Source organism: Notamacropus eugenii, chromosome 3 (genome assembly GCF_028372415.1).
Source record: "Notamacropus eugenii isolate mMacEug1 chromosome 3, mMacEug1.pri_v2, whole genome shotgun sequence".
In the NCBI taxonomy this organism is placed as follows: domain Eukaryota; kingdom Metazoa; phylum Chordata; class Mammalia; order Diprotodontia; family Macropodidae; genus Notamacropus; species Notamacropus eugenii.
Genome location: NC_092874.1, coordinates 363,589,319 through 363,606,016, shown reverse-complemented (window position 1 = coordinate 363,606,016; position 16,698 = coordinate 363,589,319). Strand labels below are relative to the sequence as shown.

At 37.1% G+C, this 16,698-nt stretch overlaps 1 long non-coding RNA gene across 1 annotated transcript in view; it reads right to left on the bottom strand.

Moving 5' to 3' along the window:
- Positions 1-16,698, bottom strand: part of LOC140496941 (uncharacterized) — a 77,328-nt gene that overhangs the window by 37,414 nt on the left and 23,216 nt on the right. The window contains exon 2 of the long non-coding RNA XR_011964456.1: positions 8,250-8,359. This is a non-coding gene — a long non-coding RNA (uncharacterized lncRNA). The remainder of the gene's footprint in view (positions 1-8,249; positions 8,360-16,698) is intronic.

The window sequence follows — 16,698 nt, the reverse complement described above, 5'->3', positions numbered from 1 at the left end:
CAAGGAGTTTGTAGACTAAGGGGCAAAGCAATGTTTGAAGAGATAAATAAGCACAAAATGTATAGAAAGTAAGTACAAAATAATTTGAAGATCACTGACACCTGGGGGAGGGGCGGAAAGACTCCTTGTAAAAAGTGGAAATATTAAATAAGTGCTAGACTGATTTATGATTATAATAGCACAGTTGTTGTAGTTACTTGTGATTAAAAAGTTTCCATCGCCTTTATGAATAAGGTAAACCAAAGAATAAAGAGCTGATTTTTTTTTGAAAATCTGTTATACGAGATGATTGTGTCTGCCAATCAAGCTAAATGGTTAATTATTCAGCTCTCTACTCTATTTTACCCTGCCTTTACAGTACTTTAGATGAAAGGTATCCTCTAAAAATATTTCATGGTGAAAGCATTTTCACTGTATGTCAGATCATCAACATCTTCCATCACAATTCTGAGAGCAGTGTGAATACAACTGTTTTGAGGACATTTTATTAGAACAACGAACCTGCTTCCCCTAATTTAAGTTACTTGAAGACAAAACACACATACACACATACACACACACATAAACACACACACACAAGCTCTGACAGTTAATAATAATCACTCAAAAACAGGTGATAGAGATTAGTTGATGGATTTTAAAAAGTGTTAAATTCACAGTGGCACATTTTTTGTAGAAAGCCAGCAGGGAATTGATGGTAGTTGTTCAGGACTGCAGAGATCTTTTAGGTAATTTTTTTTCACTTGGATTAAGGATCTTCATAGGAAACATTTTAAAATTCCATTCTGGATATTAGAAATTACTATTTTCATGCTGTTCTATCTCATTCACATCACAAACCTCTACAATTTCCTTATTGCTGAAACAACTGTGTTTTCTCAATTCAGGCAAGAATTTATTTTAATTTTTTTTTTTTTTAACAAACTAGAATAGAGAAATTTCCAAATAAAAACTGCTGTGTTTCAGGAGTATCAGATCTATTTTGGGCAGGAACAAGTAGATTTCTTTGAGGGTATTTCAATGGAAATGTTAGAATCCAAGTGCTAAATTCATGTGGAATAGAGATTGGAGTTGTTTTGTCCCAGGTGCAGAATTTGAAAAAAATGAGTGGAAGGTTTAGCAATAGATAATATAGAAGGAGGAAAATCCTAACAAGGACATATATTTTAAAAAGTGCAATGAGTCACCTGAGAAGATAATAGGTTCCCCTGAGTAGGAAGGAATTCTTCCAGAAAAGGAAAGATGCCTACTTGTCAGTGATGGTGTACAGGAGGAATTTTTTTTGATCAGATGGCAGTTCAACTACTAGATGGTCTCTGAGGTCCCTTCCAACTCTTTGGTGCTATAATCTAACACTGGATCTATGCCATTATGTTGAACAGGCCTGGTGCTAATAAACTTGGTCAGCCTAGTTCCATACAGGTTTGTGTGCAATTCAGTCACCTACCTTATTCTTACCTCTTTCATAAAAGCCTTGGTGAATGTAATTGATTACATAAGTAGATGATTTGTAGAATCATAGGGCTTTGTGATCCAGTGATACTGGCCTTTTTGCTATTCCTTGCACCAGACATTCTCTCTCCTGGCTCTGTGAATTATCAATAGCTGTCCTCTGTACCTAGAATATTCTATCTCATCACTTTGCTTCCTGGATTCTCTGGTTTCTTTTAGGTCCAAGGTAAACTCCCACCTAAGGCAACTAGGTAGAACAGTGAGTGGAAAGAGTGCTGGGCCTGGAGTCAGGAATACCTAAGTTCAAATCTGGCCTCACACACTTACTAGTTTCTTAACTTTGTTTGCCTTAGTTTCCCCATGTGTAAAAAGACCTCGAGGAGGAAATGGCAAACCACTCCAGTATCTTTGCCAAGAAAACCCCAAATGGGGTCACAAAGAATCAGGAATGATTCCCTGACAAAATCACTGACAAAATTCTACCTTCTGCAAGAAGGTTGTCCTGGTCCCCATCAAAACTAGCACTTCTCCCACCAAGAATATCTCCAATTTATTTTGTAAATATTCTGTTTGTTCATAGTGTTTTCATGTTGTCTTCCCAATTACACTGAACTTCCTGAGGGCAGGGGCTTTTTACCGTCCTTTGTCTCTAGTACTAAGCACACTGCTTTGGAACATAGGAAACACAATCAATGATTCTTTTTGTGACTTGGAAGAGACCTTTGAGAATATTTCAGACAGGCCTAACAACCTGTGCCCTGTGGGCAGCTTACAGCCTGAGGGCACACCAAAGGATTTTGGGTGGCCTGCAAAAAGTTTTTCTCAGGCTGCCTGAAATCCTTTGTCAGGTCGTAGATTGTACATGTCTGATTCAGGGTAAACTTCTCATTTAAAAAAAAATCCAGGTTAAATGATTTACTTGAAGTCACACAATTAAATTCAAGAAATATTTATTAAGTACCTTGGGAAATAGGTATATATCTCTGGTGCTCTTTTCTTCTCTTGCTATACTCTCTACCTTGATCACATAAGCTCCCTTGGCTTCACTTTACATATTGATGCAGATGATTCTTGAACCTAGGACTGACTTATCTTGTGGGCTCCAAATATACCTTGTCACTTACCTATTGGAAATTTCCATGTAGATGTCACATAAGAACCTCAAACTCAACAAGTACAAAATTGAATTTCTCTTTCCCTCTAAATTTGTTCCTCTTTCTGGTGTTACTATTTCTACTGATAGCATCATGATTTAACTGGTTTTCCATGCATTTAACCTTGGGATCACCTTTAACTCTTCTTTCTCCCTCATGTCTTATGTCCAATCAGTGATCTACTAGGATCTGTTGATACTATTTCTACAGCATCTCTTAAATTCATCCTTTCCTCTCTATTTGCCTTATAGCATTCTATTATAGGACTGCATTATTGCCACACTGGCCAATTGTTATAATTTTCCAATAGGTCTTTCTGCTTCCAGTTATTTCTGGATTGTCTCCAATGATTCAATGATTTCTTCTAGTTGGTTCCTACACATTTTCATCTTTTATACTGTTTTCATAATAAAATTGTTTACGAATTAGTTCCTGGCACTCTTTTGCTCATCCATCAAGTCAGGATCATGAGTACCCACTTATACTTTCTATAACCTCTGAATATATGCTGGCCCAGAATCTTGAAAAACCAAAGAATTCATTGAATTTTCAGAATCAAGGAAGGGTAGAAAGTAGAGACTGAATTTGAAGAGCTAGATTCCAATCCTTGGACCATGGTACTGGATTTTACTTTCATCCAGTATTTGGGACAAGTACCAAGAAATGATCTTGAGGTATTCCTGTAATTATGAAAATTACACATAACTTTAAAAGACTTTAACTCCAAAATCCTAAAATGACAAACTATAAGGATGTTATACAAGTTTATCTTTTCTTTCTCTTTTCCTTTATGTATTTCCACTTGTGCTTATTTCATTAGCGGGTGACGTGTTTCTATTTACTCCATCCTCTCATATTTTTATTAATAATTAATAGCAATAGCTTACATTTATGTAGCACTTTGAAGCATTAAAAGCACTTTCCCACAACAATTGAGGCAGTGAAAAATATTGTCACTTTCATCTTGCAGATAAGGAAAATGTCACATTGTTTAAATTGCTTGCCATCGGAAAGCGAACTATAAGTCCTTGACTTGAAACCAGAAAACTTTGAACTCAGTTTTTCTGATTCAGTCCATTGTCCTTTCTAGGCAATATTTACGTAGCTAGAATATAAAACTGATGTAAATTATTTATCTTTTTTTCCCATTAGAATTTTGAGTTTCCTGGGACGAACTTCTTTTTTCATCTATAAATCAATAGTCCTTGATGTTATAAGGATTCTTGGTTCCTAATCTAAATATTCCAAAAATTAAAATGCTTATTATGATACAGATGAAGAAATTTAATTATAGAGCACTTCTCTCAGATATCAGTGATAATGTTGGAAGTCAGTGAAGTCGACACAAACTTCTAGAATTTTCCTAAATGGGGCTTCTGGGTTTTCTGGTTCTGGTCCAAGTTTTTGTCCCACACATCCAGAAAAAAGACCTTTTTGAAGGGGGAAAATAATATATAGGTTGGAGCCAGGAAATCTTTCCAACTGGCATCTGTTTGCTGAATTTTTCTATAATAGGTTAAGTTGTAGGTAGCTTGCCACTTCCAGTGGTAGGGATGAGCCCTGGGACCCAGGTAATATATTCCAGAGTCTGTCAGAGACAATCTAAAATGCAGCAAGAGATGATGAGTTGGTTAGTGAGAATGGCATTGACTAAAAGATCCTCCTTTCTATTCATTTCATTTATCCTGTTGTTTTATTTGATTCCCAATGGAGAGCTGAATGGGAGAGCCAGCTATAATGTTTTATTTTCTTCTCCCTCTCCTCTTGTAGTTTCAGACTGGCTATGTCTAATCCTGTTATCTCACCTCCAGTCCCACATCTCCAACCACTCATTGAACATCTCAAACTTAATGTCCCATAAACATTTTAACGTGACCAAACATGAACCCTCACCTCTTCTGAAATTCTGTATAAAAGATATTATTTAAAGTGGTTTTGTGTGTGTGTGTGTGTGTGTGTGTGTGTGCTGTTGTGCTCTTCTGAGTTCACTTCTACAAGTATACTTCTCACTGATTATAACCATAAATGGGTAACTGCTACCATGAATTCTAGAATAACCCTGTGAGGGTTAACACTCACAAACTTCCACTGCCATGGTCTCCATTAATCAACACCTGGCACACTTAGCTCTTTAAAATGTATTTACTCAAATGGTACATCAAAAACAATAATTATATACCATTTCTCATAGAAACCTGGGATAAACTTTCTCAAAAATACATACAGAGTCCAAGGACAGGATAGTGGATACAGATTTGAGTTATAATGGTAGTGAGGCACATGTATAGGGAACATATGTGACCAAGACAATTCCCAACTGTGGAGCTGCAGAGCTTGAATATTCTTTCATTTTCTGGAGAGGCCTACTGAAGTTTGTGGTGGGACATGATATTCGTGATGGAGAAGTCAATTCTCTGTTTCTAGACTGGGTTCACTCTCCATCTGGCATGATGTGTCACCTGGATGGTTCATTCAACTGGTTTTGCTCATTGCAGGGCTCAGTACCTGTTAGATGGGCAGATCTGCTGCTGCTCTGGTCCATGAATGTCACTTGACTAGCTCTTTACAGAATATGGATATTACTCCTGTTCTTGGTGATCTCATCAGCTCCTGTGCATTCAACGATAATCTCTGTGCTAATGTTTCTTAAATCAGCTTATCCGGGACTTGTTCACCTCCAGTCTCACATCTCCAACAGCTCATTGGATATCTCAAATTTAATGTCCCATAAATATTTTAACATGCCGAAACATGGCCAAAACTGAATTCATCCTTCCCCCCGCAAACTCTCCCCTCTTCTGGAATTCTGTACTACTGTGGAGGACACAGCCATCCTCACAGTTGCCCAGACACACAATATGGTTGTTACTCTTGACTCCTCACTCTGTCTCACTTCCCATATCTATCTTGAAGCCAAGGCCTGTTGATTTTACATCTTGTACACATGCTCCCTTCTCTGGGCCCAGCCCTTATCACCTTGCTCTTGGACCACTGTAATAGCTTGCTGGTTGGTTTCTCTGTTACAAGTCTCTTCCCACTTTAGTCCATCCTCCACTCATCTGTCAAAGTGATCGTAAAGTGAGGTTTTCCATCCTCACATCCCTCACTCAATAAATTCCAGTGTCTCCTTATCACCACCAGGATCAAATATAAAATCTTCTATTTGGCATTCAAAGCCCTTCAAAACCTGCCACCAACTATATTTCCAGTTTTCTTACGTGCTCTTACGTATTCTGTTTTCCAATGACAATGATCTTGCTTTATAAGAACGAGACACTCCATCTCTTAGTTCTGGCTCTTTCACTGGCTATCCCCTATCCCTGGAATATTCTCCCTTCTTATCTCCTCCTGGCTTTCCTGGATTCTTTCAAGTACAGTAAAATGGGGAGCTTCCTTGATTTTCCTTAATCTCTGTTCTTCCTTCTATTGAATACTTCTAGTGTGTCCCCTATATAGCTTGTTTGTATATAGTTGCTTGAATGTTCTTTCCTCCATCTGATTATGAGCTCCTTTAGGGCTGTTGAACTTACTTAGTATACTTAGCACTTACCAGTGTGCTTGGGACATAGAAATGCTTTTTGACTGATTGGGATGGGCTGGATAGGTCATTTGGGTGCTGCACTGACTCTTCATAGGGCATGGTATCTGTACTGGATGGATAGATACACTGGGCTTGTTAGACTTACTCTTTAATGAGGAGCTTCAGTCTCTATCCTTCACCAACATCAGTCTTGGCTGAATGTTATTGTTTATTAGGGTGTTTACTTGCTCTTTTAGCTAGAGTGCTGCTATGACCTTTCAGAAAGGTCAAGAACTGTTGTCTTATGTTTTCCAGAAGACTTTCCAGTTCTTGTCTTTCAGGGTCTCTTCTCTAAGGTTTACCATGTGCTGGGGCAGCTAGGTGTTGCAGTGGATAGAGCATCAGTGCAGGAGTCAGAGGACCTGAGTTCAAATCTCACCTCAGACACTTGATGCTCACTAGTTGTGTGACCTTAGGAAAGTCACTTAACCCCAATTACCTCATCCTGGGTCATCTCCAGTCATCCTGATGAATATCTGGTCACTGTATTCTGATGGCTCTGGAGGAGAAGTGAGGCTGGTGACCTGCACAGCCCTCCCTCACTCAAAACAAAGTCAAGTGCAAGTCATGTCATCATTTCTCTGATGGCATGGTCTTCTTTGGCAACGAAGGACGAACACATACATCATGTGCCAGATAGGAAATATAGCCTCTTGTGCTGGACAGGTCTTCCTAGTTAAGAGCTGTGCTTCTTTTCAGTGAGAAACCCTGCTTAACATATAGTGAGATTCCAGTTGTAATTTCCATGTTCCTTTTGGATCTTAGGCAAATGAATGATATAACACAAAGATACTGAGATTATCTGCCCCCAGTGACAAGTACATAGTGTAACGTGGATTCTCATATGCAACTGAATTATTCAAAGTCTCAGAATCTCTTCCATGGAGTGTGAAAGGTTTCATTTAAACATAAAATATCCTACCCTTACATTTAATTGTCTCCATCTTTATACTTTACAACTTTCAACTTTGCTTAAACAGGAAAAGCAGAGAGAACACTCTTAACAGAATAGAAATCTACATAGATGTTCAAATTTGTGTTAGATCTGCTTACTTGATTAGTAGAAGTAAAGCTGGGACTGGAAGGAGGATAAAGCTGAAAGGGAAATCAATTTAAATTGAGGATTCATAAACCCAAGTTTGGCAGCATAGTGGATAGAGTACCAGACCTGGAGTCAGAAAAACTTGTCTTCATGAGTTCAGATCTGGTCTTAGATATGCACTAGCTTTGTGGCCTGGGCAAGTCACTTAACTCTGTTTTCCTCAGTTTTCTCATCATAAAATGAGCTATAGAAGAAAATAGTAAAGCACTCCAGTATCTTTGCCAAGAAAACCCTGAACAGGGTCACAAGGAGTTGGACACAACTGAAGAACAGCTGAACAACAGCAACAAACCCAATTTGAATTGCTAGTACAGTCTGGGATTCAAATGGAGTATTCAACTAACATTAATGCATAAGAAAAAGGAAAAGAGTAACATTCATGACCATATTCTTCTTGACATATAAACCTATGAGAATTCCCAGGCTGTCAACTGGCAAAGAACAGGTAACTTCACTTCATTTTTTAAAGGCTCTTCTGAAGGTCATTTTGGCATCCTACAGTCTTAAAGGAAGAGGTACCCATTTGAAAGAAAAGGAAGTGGGTTGCTGGGAATGGGAAAGTAGCCTACCTGAGTGAGGAGAGAGGAGAAATAAACCATACCTCCACATGGGGAGGAAGGAGAGCAATCAACCTGCTCCTTGTAATCTCAACAAAAGACAGTTGAACCAGCCTTACTCGCCAATGTTGCTTATAATAATTTGATTGAAATTTTCCATTTTCATCGCAAATTTTGATATTCTACATACATACTACTAAGCCTGTCTCTCCCTACTTAGCAGAGATGTATGGTACCTAGTTAGGGCTGATGCTGAACTAGAAATATTTTCTATGAGCTTTGAAATACAATTGCTGATCTCCTTGGAAATGAACTTCAGAGGAAATCTGAATGTGAAATTCCCTTTGTTAACAATGGCAAACTGGGGAGGCAGGATGTTAGAAATACTTCAAGGAAAATCTCACCTTCATGGGAACAGTAAATTACGAACCCTTCTCTGAGTACAATTCATCACACACGGAGAAAATCTGGAGCTAGCTTCTTGCTGCTTCCCCTCGATAGTTCATGTTTAATTCTAAAATAAACAAACAACATTGTTTACTTAACAAATTAATATTTAGGTTAAAAGGGGGTGGGGAGAGATCCACAGAATACCTAAATGGAGGCTCTAAGCATTCAGAAAGGTTTGAATAATTGAAATGAGGGTGAGATAACTTTTAGCAGTTGATTGACCTAAATGTCATTAATATTTAAGCCTAGGCTGGAAGGCATTATTGTGTGTGTGTGTGTGTGTGTGTGTGTGTGTGTGTACGTGTGTGTTTCTCCCAAGGCATAAGAAGGTACCAATAAAATGTCCATTCTTATGATGCTCAGAGCATTGCTATGAGTGTATCTCTGTATTTTGATGGTTTTGGCAGAGGACTGACTAAATGAACAGGGTTAACATATCTATAGGCACACAATTGAAGGAGCTTGAAAGATATAGTGTTTATTTTCTTCGACCTCACAAAAGTTTAAGTCATTATATTATTCAAAATCTACTTAATTGCCGAAGCCAATTCAGAGAGGGGGCGATAAAAAAAGACCAAACTACAAATGTTGCTTTCAAGTTTTTTATACTTCCAATGTCATGATATATGTTATCTTAACTTGGCTAGAGATGATGCTTATGGGATGTATCTATTATTCTGTGGTCTAGAAGCTAGGCAATTGTAATTCTAGAGTGCCTGATGTCCTCATAGGTAATCTATTATCTGTTATTGTAATGAGCAGGTAGAACCCTTACCCAAAGAGAGAAATGTATCCACAGATCCCCTTGAAATAAATTACGAATAATTTTTTTCAAATACTACTAATGATTTGATTTTTGAATCACAAGTTCGTTAGTGAGATGTTTTTTAATTGTCAGATTGGTGGCATAAGGCCATGAGAATTATGCTTCATCTACACGGATCCATTTTGTAAGGTGATTTTTTCAGATCTTAGTACAAGATAGAATTGAAGTTCCTTGGGCAACTGGCTTGCAAATATGGCAAGATTGGTTATGAGATCTTCAGAATAACAAAATACAAATAATAAGTCCCTTCGCAAAATTAATCCTTTTTTTTAATAAAAAGGTAATTATTTCAACTCACTATTACAAAAATTCAGAATGTTGTCTGTCACCAGTTCCTCCTTCTATTCTTTTTCTTACCTTTTTTTTCCATCCCCAAATTGCAAAGAGCAGCATGGAACTCCCCTCCAGAGACCTTCCATCTCAAACTGCTCTCTGGGTTTAATGTATAATGCATGAGAAGCCCTGTGAGCAGCAGCTGATTCAAAAGGAATGTCTCAGAGGCAGGGCTCAGGAGGCATTCTTCAATAATAATTAGAAAACCAAACAGTATTTTACCGTGGTAGTAGTCATTTCATTGCTATTTAATAACCCCTGTGCAAACACTGCCTGAGAGCAGTATATTCCTACAAAGCAACCTTCTCTGCACAATTACTGTGCAAATGCATTGATTCATTAAGGAAAGGTTCATTTACCTCAGCTTTTCTTCCTTGGTTTTTACTGAAATATTTTATTTCTCTGGGTGCTATAACTTCACTATGGGTCTCAGATGGTAGCTGGAGAATTTGAGACTCCTCTTTGGATGCTAATTCTCAATTTATTGCTTTACGTAATATAACAGGTCTCTGGAGGAAAGACACTGATATCAGCAAAGATAATGTCAACCTTTACGAGATCTTTTTGGTTTCCTTGGCCCCTAGAACAATACCTAGAGTTAATGCTCTTTTGGACTCCAAGTCTTCATAATAGATCATAGGCTACACTAGTCACCAAAACCATACATGGAACATGCACTGTGTAGCAGACACAGTGGTCCCTTGATAAATTCTCAAGTGCAGCATATCCAGCAGCTTCCTTAGATGAATGTGCCTCATGAGGTTCACTGTACCCTTCAACAAGGGCATTTCTTTTTTTAATATTTTATTGATTTTTTGCTGTAACTTTCCAGTGACTTCTTCCAACCTCCCCTGAAACAAAGGAGTACAGTTAAACAACACAAATCAGCATATTGACGAGGTCTGACCATCCTGCCCCATTCCAACCCTTTATTCTGCAGCTATATTCCACAACCTTTCTAATAAGAGGTAAGAGGTATGTTTCACTGACGGTCCTTTCAAATCATAAATGATGATGGGGTTGATCTGAATTCTGAAGCTATTCGGCATTATTTTCCTTTTTGTGGTGTCTGTGAAAAATGTTTTAGTTTTGATCACTTCTCTCTGCACTACTTTGTATATCATCCCAAGTTTCTCTGAATTTTTTCATATTTGTTATTTCTTACAGGGAAATAATGTTTCAGTACATTCATAAACTTGAATTTGTTCAGCCTTTCTCCAACAGATGGTCATCTACTTGGTTTTCCACTTCTTTGACAATATAAAAGTGTGACTGTACATATTTTTGTATATGTGTGCCTTTTCCCTCTCGCGGAAGTCCTTGGCCTAGTAAAGATGTCACTGGATCAAAGGAGATGTAGTTTTGTGACTTTTCCTAACATTATACCAAGATGTTTTCAAGAGCCGGTTAGATCGATTCTTGGTTCCACCAACAGTGCATTAATGTGCCTTGCATGTGTGTGAAACTTTGGTGAAGTTTATGCTGGGAATTATTATTTATTTACCTAAATTGCCTATGGAATTCCTTAAAGTGAACTGGAAGGTATCTGGAGGCTATATACAGGCTAGTCATCCTAGAAAGCCTCATGTATGCAGAGCAACACAGAGAACCATTATGCTTCACTGTTATGTGTGCTTGCTTTTTGGGTCCTTCGTAGGTTTGTCCAATCACACAAAATTCCAGAGGCAAAAGTACTTTCATAAGGGGAAATACATAGGAGGGCAATAGAAACTATTAACATCAGAGAATCTTGGAGCTGAAAAAGATCAAAATGACATTTTGTCCAAATTCCTGTTTAATGCAAGGGTGATTTCTATAATGTTCCTAAAAGAATGCCATCTGATCACTACTTGCCTACTTAGCAATCATGGGAAACATTATTTCAAAGTGTCAGTTCCTTTGTGGGGCAATTCTATCAGAAAGATTTCTTATGTTGAGTCTATGCCTTCCTCTTAATAACTTCCACCTGCTTATCAGAAGTAAAATAGCAGGAACTGTGGTAAATTATTGGTTATCTAGTTAACTAGAATTCTCTATTAACTTTCTCTTTGTTTCAAGACAATGATAATTAACTGAGGCCCCACAGGAGCCTGAAGGGCTTTCTGAATTATCTAGGAAAGGATTGTTTTCAAGACAGATTTTAAAGTTGTGGTTTTTACTTTATTTTCATGCTTTGGGAATTAACCCATTCATTGTATGTGTGTAAGGGAAGACCAACGTGAAGAAGCATTATCATCTCTTTATTCCTTTAGCAGGTGTTAAGAAATTTCTCAATCAATCTTGATGGGATTATAGGGTGATCAAGAATTACCTGGCTGATCAGCCATGACCCTTTTTAGTGTTTTTATGAAGTAAGCTTGATAGCTCTGGAGTTAGTGGAGACAGGAAGATCTTTGAAAATCTAGGAATGTGTTCACCCTTCCCTTTTAAGACTTCATGCATTTATGGAAAAGTGTGCCTTAGGTTTATCAGAGGAATATTTTGTTACTACTTTTCATGCTTTGTAATTTCAATAAATGTCTTTAAAAAAACTAATTGTGTCAAATGCTTACTATTAAGAGTAAAACGACTATTTTGGACTTGTGACCTATAGTTTCAGGAGGGAAGAATCACAGAATATTTTGAACTTGGGTTGGTAGGCCCTGGGTAGACTCAAACCACATGTATGAATTGAAGGAATATCTCAGAGAGACTGACATTTTACATTTATATACTAAGTCTCAGTTAACCAGAATATTCACATAACTAGAATTCCTGCTCCTAAATTATGATGAATAAAATAGTTTGCTGATGCAGGGGAAAAAATTAATAAAAACCATTAAAAGTTTGTTCTTGTCTGTCTACCTGCCCATTATGGATTTCCAACACATTTGACTAACTGCTTCTCATTCCCAGGTCTCTATATAATCAACTGAACTGCCCAGACCCTCTGTGCATTCTTTCTCTCTTGTTGTCTCTGCTTTGTTCATTCCTAGCTTATCACCTTTTGGTGGTGAGAAGAGAAGGCAGATAAATAATTGAAAGAATGAAAGATTGAGGACTTTAAAGAGCAACAACATGCAATGCTGTCTGTACTTGACGCCTTTCTTTGTAAGGATATATTGACTTTTTGAGGGGGAGAGAGGACATGGGGATTTTTTTGTGAATAATGGTCAATACTACTGATACAAAGTAACAAATGAATAGCTGGATTTCTTCATTTAAGCTGCACCAGAGAAAAATCATTACCATCTATAAATGGGCTGCAATTTAATTTAGAAATTACACACACTTTTTAATACAGATCTCCAAAATGCTAAGACTATTAACTCTTGCTTCCAGTCAAACAGTAATTTGGAGAACAAAGAAAAACTGAGTGCAATTTCATCCCTGACTTGATAGTGATATATTGCTTCAAATATTCTGTCAATCAGATTTTTTTTATATATTCCTAAATCCCTTTTTTCCTCTTCTATGCTTTTGCAAGTTAGCTTCATAGTTTTGGTTTTTTTTAAATCCAGTTTCTAAATCTTTGGCTTCTCAACAGCTTAAGGACTTGAAAATCCTTCCCTCTTTCCTTCTTTCATTGGTTTCTTCCTCTCTTCCTCACTCCATTCCTCCTTCCTTTCTTCCCTTCCTTCCTTCCTTCCCTTTTTTAAAAGAAGATACAAAATGCACAGCAAGTTTCAGATTCCGCTCCAAGCAGAATCTACTAGAATTTGAAAGACTCTAGAAGGGATGCATTTCATCCAGTGTTCATACATGCTTTATGCACTTATTTCTTCTTTCCTAGCATAGTAGCTGATTGACCACAGAATCACTTATTTGAAAATGCATTTGCCTCCAATTAAAGGAACAAAAATGAGTAGGGGAATCTTATCATTTCTTTCCATTTTCAGAAAAAAATAAGTCTTCAAATTCAAAGAAATAGTATTGGATCAAATCATGACCCTTTAGTGGAAATAGTTTAGTTTCCTCATGTAGAGATTGTGGGAGGAAAGTCAAAAAAAAGTCCCCAGCATGATAGCATTCCAACCTATTTATATGAACTCTGGCTAATTAGCAATTACAAATTAGCTTAGGTGGCCTCCAGCTTCATCAAATAGTCATTGACTTTTCGCCAGATGAGTGCTGCCAAAAAAACCATAGATAAAAATCATGGTTCATGTAGCAATCCATATTCTGAGTAGTTGAGTGAACTGAGTTATTATAACAAAATATCCCACTAAGCAGTAAAGGTGGCCCAGTCTTAATTACAGGAGTTGTAGCACTAGAGATGCTACATTACCATACATTACTATAGAGTTTCATTAGAATATTCTATCAGAGTAGATGTGATATTCCATGAGTGAATGAAAAAGCATATCATAATCACTTACTGTGTACCAAGTATTATTTTTAGTACTGAAGGTACAAATAAAAAAAAAACAGATCAGTACCCATTTACCCATTTATGTGACTCAGCACATAAAAGCAAGTTTAGCTGTAGGACAGATGAACAGATCAGAAAGTCCTAAGCATTTAGAGGTTGGCATATGGCAAGCCTATGGGTCCTTGGGGTACATTAGTAAGTTAGATGACAGTACCAGAGAAACTGGAAGGCATAGAGGCAGATCATATAGCAATACCCAGAGGACCATAGGGAGTGGCAGTGCGAATGGCAAATTCTGGCGAGCCTTGATATTACTGGAAATTGCAGTTATTGACTATCTTTTTATCTAAGCAATATAAATACTTCTATTATTCTTCCTAAATAGATTCCCTAAGGGCAGCTGGGTGGACTAGGGGTCAGGGGAAGGTAAAGACAAGGTAGCCATAGTGATGTGTCTTCTCATCATGAAAAGGTGAACTTTTAACTGAATGGCTTTGAATATAACAGTGAAGAAATGTGGAGCCAAATGTGGGAACCATAATTAGAATTGATAGGGATGAAGTGGGACTGAGGGAGGACATTTTCTTTAATGAACAAGTGAATTGCTTCAAAAATAGAACTAGAGAGAGTTATCTTGTTTAGATTGCCAACAACATCAATCCTCTGAGTTAGGACAGGTACATGATATGACTGTAATATTACTATGCTCATGTATGGTGGGGAATCTGGGGAATTGAAGCAAATTGGCTCATGGCCCAACCACTTATTCTCCATAATCTGAACTAGTGGTTGATAACATGTCATGAATTGGCCACTACAAGTAAAAGAAAATTGTATGAAAGGCTGTGAAAAAGCCTCCATGGACTTTCATTGGGTTGGTATTGAAAAGATATATCACTGCCTATCTAGTCTCACCAGGAAGGACTTGTATTTACATGCAAGAGGCCATTGTAGACATGAGCTCATTCTGCTCACTTAGAAGGTAGAAAAGTGAGTGTAGGTGTCCTGGACCTTCAATGGAGGATTAATTTTAATGACTCTGAGGTTAGATAGCTACAGAGTTTATATTCCATAGAAGGGGCTGTCAGGGGTGAATGAAATGAGATTCTTAAAAGGGAATGGATTATACTAAATGGTGTGTGACATAACTTTCTAAATCTTGAATTCTGTGTAATTATTGGAGTATAAACTCTTCCTGTGTCAGTGCATTAGACAAGAATGCTATTGGTATGACTGAGAACTCTTAGTTGCATAAGCACTACTGCAAGAAATGACATGAAACCATTTAGAGTTGACATGCAGCATCTCAATGTGGGACTATCTATGATATCTAAAGTATCAGATTATCTCAAAGTACCTTATTTTAAATGGTTTCATTCAGCCTCTAGATGTTACTGGAAAACTTAGTGTTCCTGACTATCCACTGATTGCATTATTCAAAAATCAGGACTATCTCTTCTGTGTTTAAGGTATGAAACCAAGGACATTTTTAAAATTTCAATGGAAATTACTTTGACATTTCCAACTTGTTTGAATCTAGTTTTAGAAGTTCTGAAAGATATTGGAATTTTTGACTAACTGTTTTGAAAGTTAGGAATAGATTGATAGGCATTTGGTCTTGAAATATATTATTCAATCAATCAGCAAGCATTCATTTATTCAGCTACTACAACATGCCAAGCACTGTTAGGTGTTGTGTATAGAAATGCAAAAACTCCAAAACATAACCTCATTCTCATGGATCTTATTATTTCTTTGGCAGAGAAGGCAAAAATTTATGATTACATAGGTAATTAATGTAAAATAAAATAAATACAAGGCAAAAGGGGAGGGCATTAATAATTAGGAAGATCAGGAAAGGTTTTATGTAGATGATACTGGAGTAGTGTCATGAAGGAAATGAAGGATTTTATGAGGTGGAGTTAAAGAGGGAGTTCATTCCAAGAAAGGAGAACAGACCATGCAAAGTGAAGACAGGAGAGATGAAATGCCACATGTGACAAGCATAGAGAAAGTTTGACTGGACAGTAGAGTGAGAAGAGAATATGTATATATATATATACATATATATACATATTTATATATATGTATCTGTGTGTGTGTGTGTGTGTGTGTGTGTGTGTGTGTGTGTGTAAGGCAAGGCTAGGCCAGATTGTCAATGGTTTGAAAAGTCAAACAAAGGAGTTTATATGTTATCTTAGAGGCAACAAGATGCCACTGCAGTTTAATGAGAAGGTTAGTCACTTGGTTAGATATGCGGTTAATGACTTTGACATCTTCATGAGGAATAACTGGAGGGAAGAAAACTGAGGCAGAGAGACAAGTTTGGAAATTGTTGTAATAGTCAAGATGATGAATAAGCATTGCACATGCAGTCTCTCCCTGTAAAATATAAATTCCACGAAGGCAGGGGCCAATCATTTTTGTCTTTGTAATCTGAAACCTAGAACAATACCTAGTATATAATAGGTACCTATTTGTACTTCTTTGATTAGGTATTATCTGATTGATTGAAATTGTTTACCCTGTGTATGGATTGGTGGTGAGAAAAAGTGATGATTCTTAGTCTTATTTAAAGAAATGCTCTTTGACAAACAGCAACCTAAGTGCTCTTGATGAAATTCAAAGTTTTTACTAGGTTAGTTTATTTACCCTCCATGACTTGTCATAATAATCGAACAATTAAAACCTATGTAAAACCCCCTTATCTAATGGTGAGCCTTTCATATATGAAAGATTAACACATGCAAAACCTATCTCATTTTGTAAAAGTCATGAGAAAAAGAGGCTTTGGGAAGTATGGAAATGTGGATTATCATTTTAATTGAATTCTAATTAGCATTTTATTTCATTTTATTTAAAAAGATCTACCAAATCCCTACTCTACTTTGTA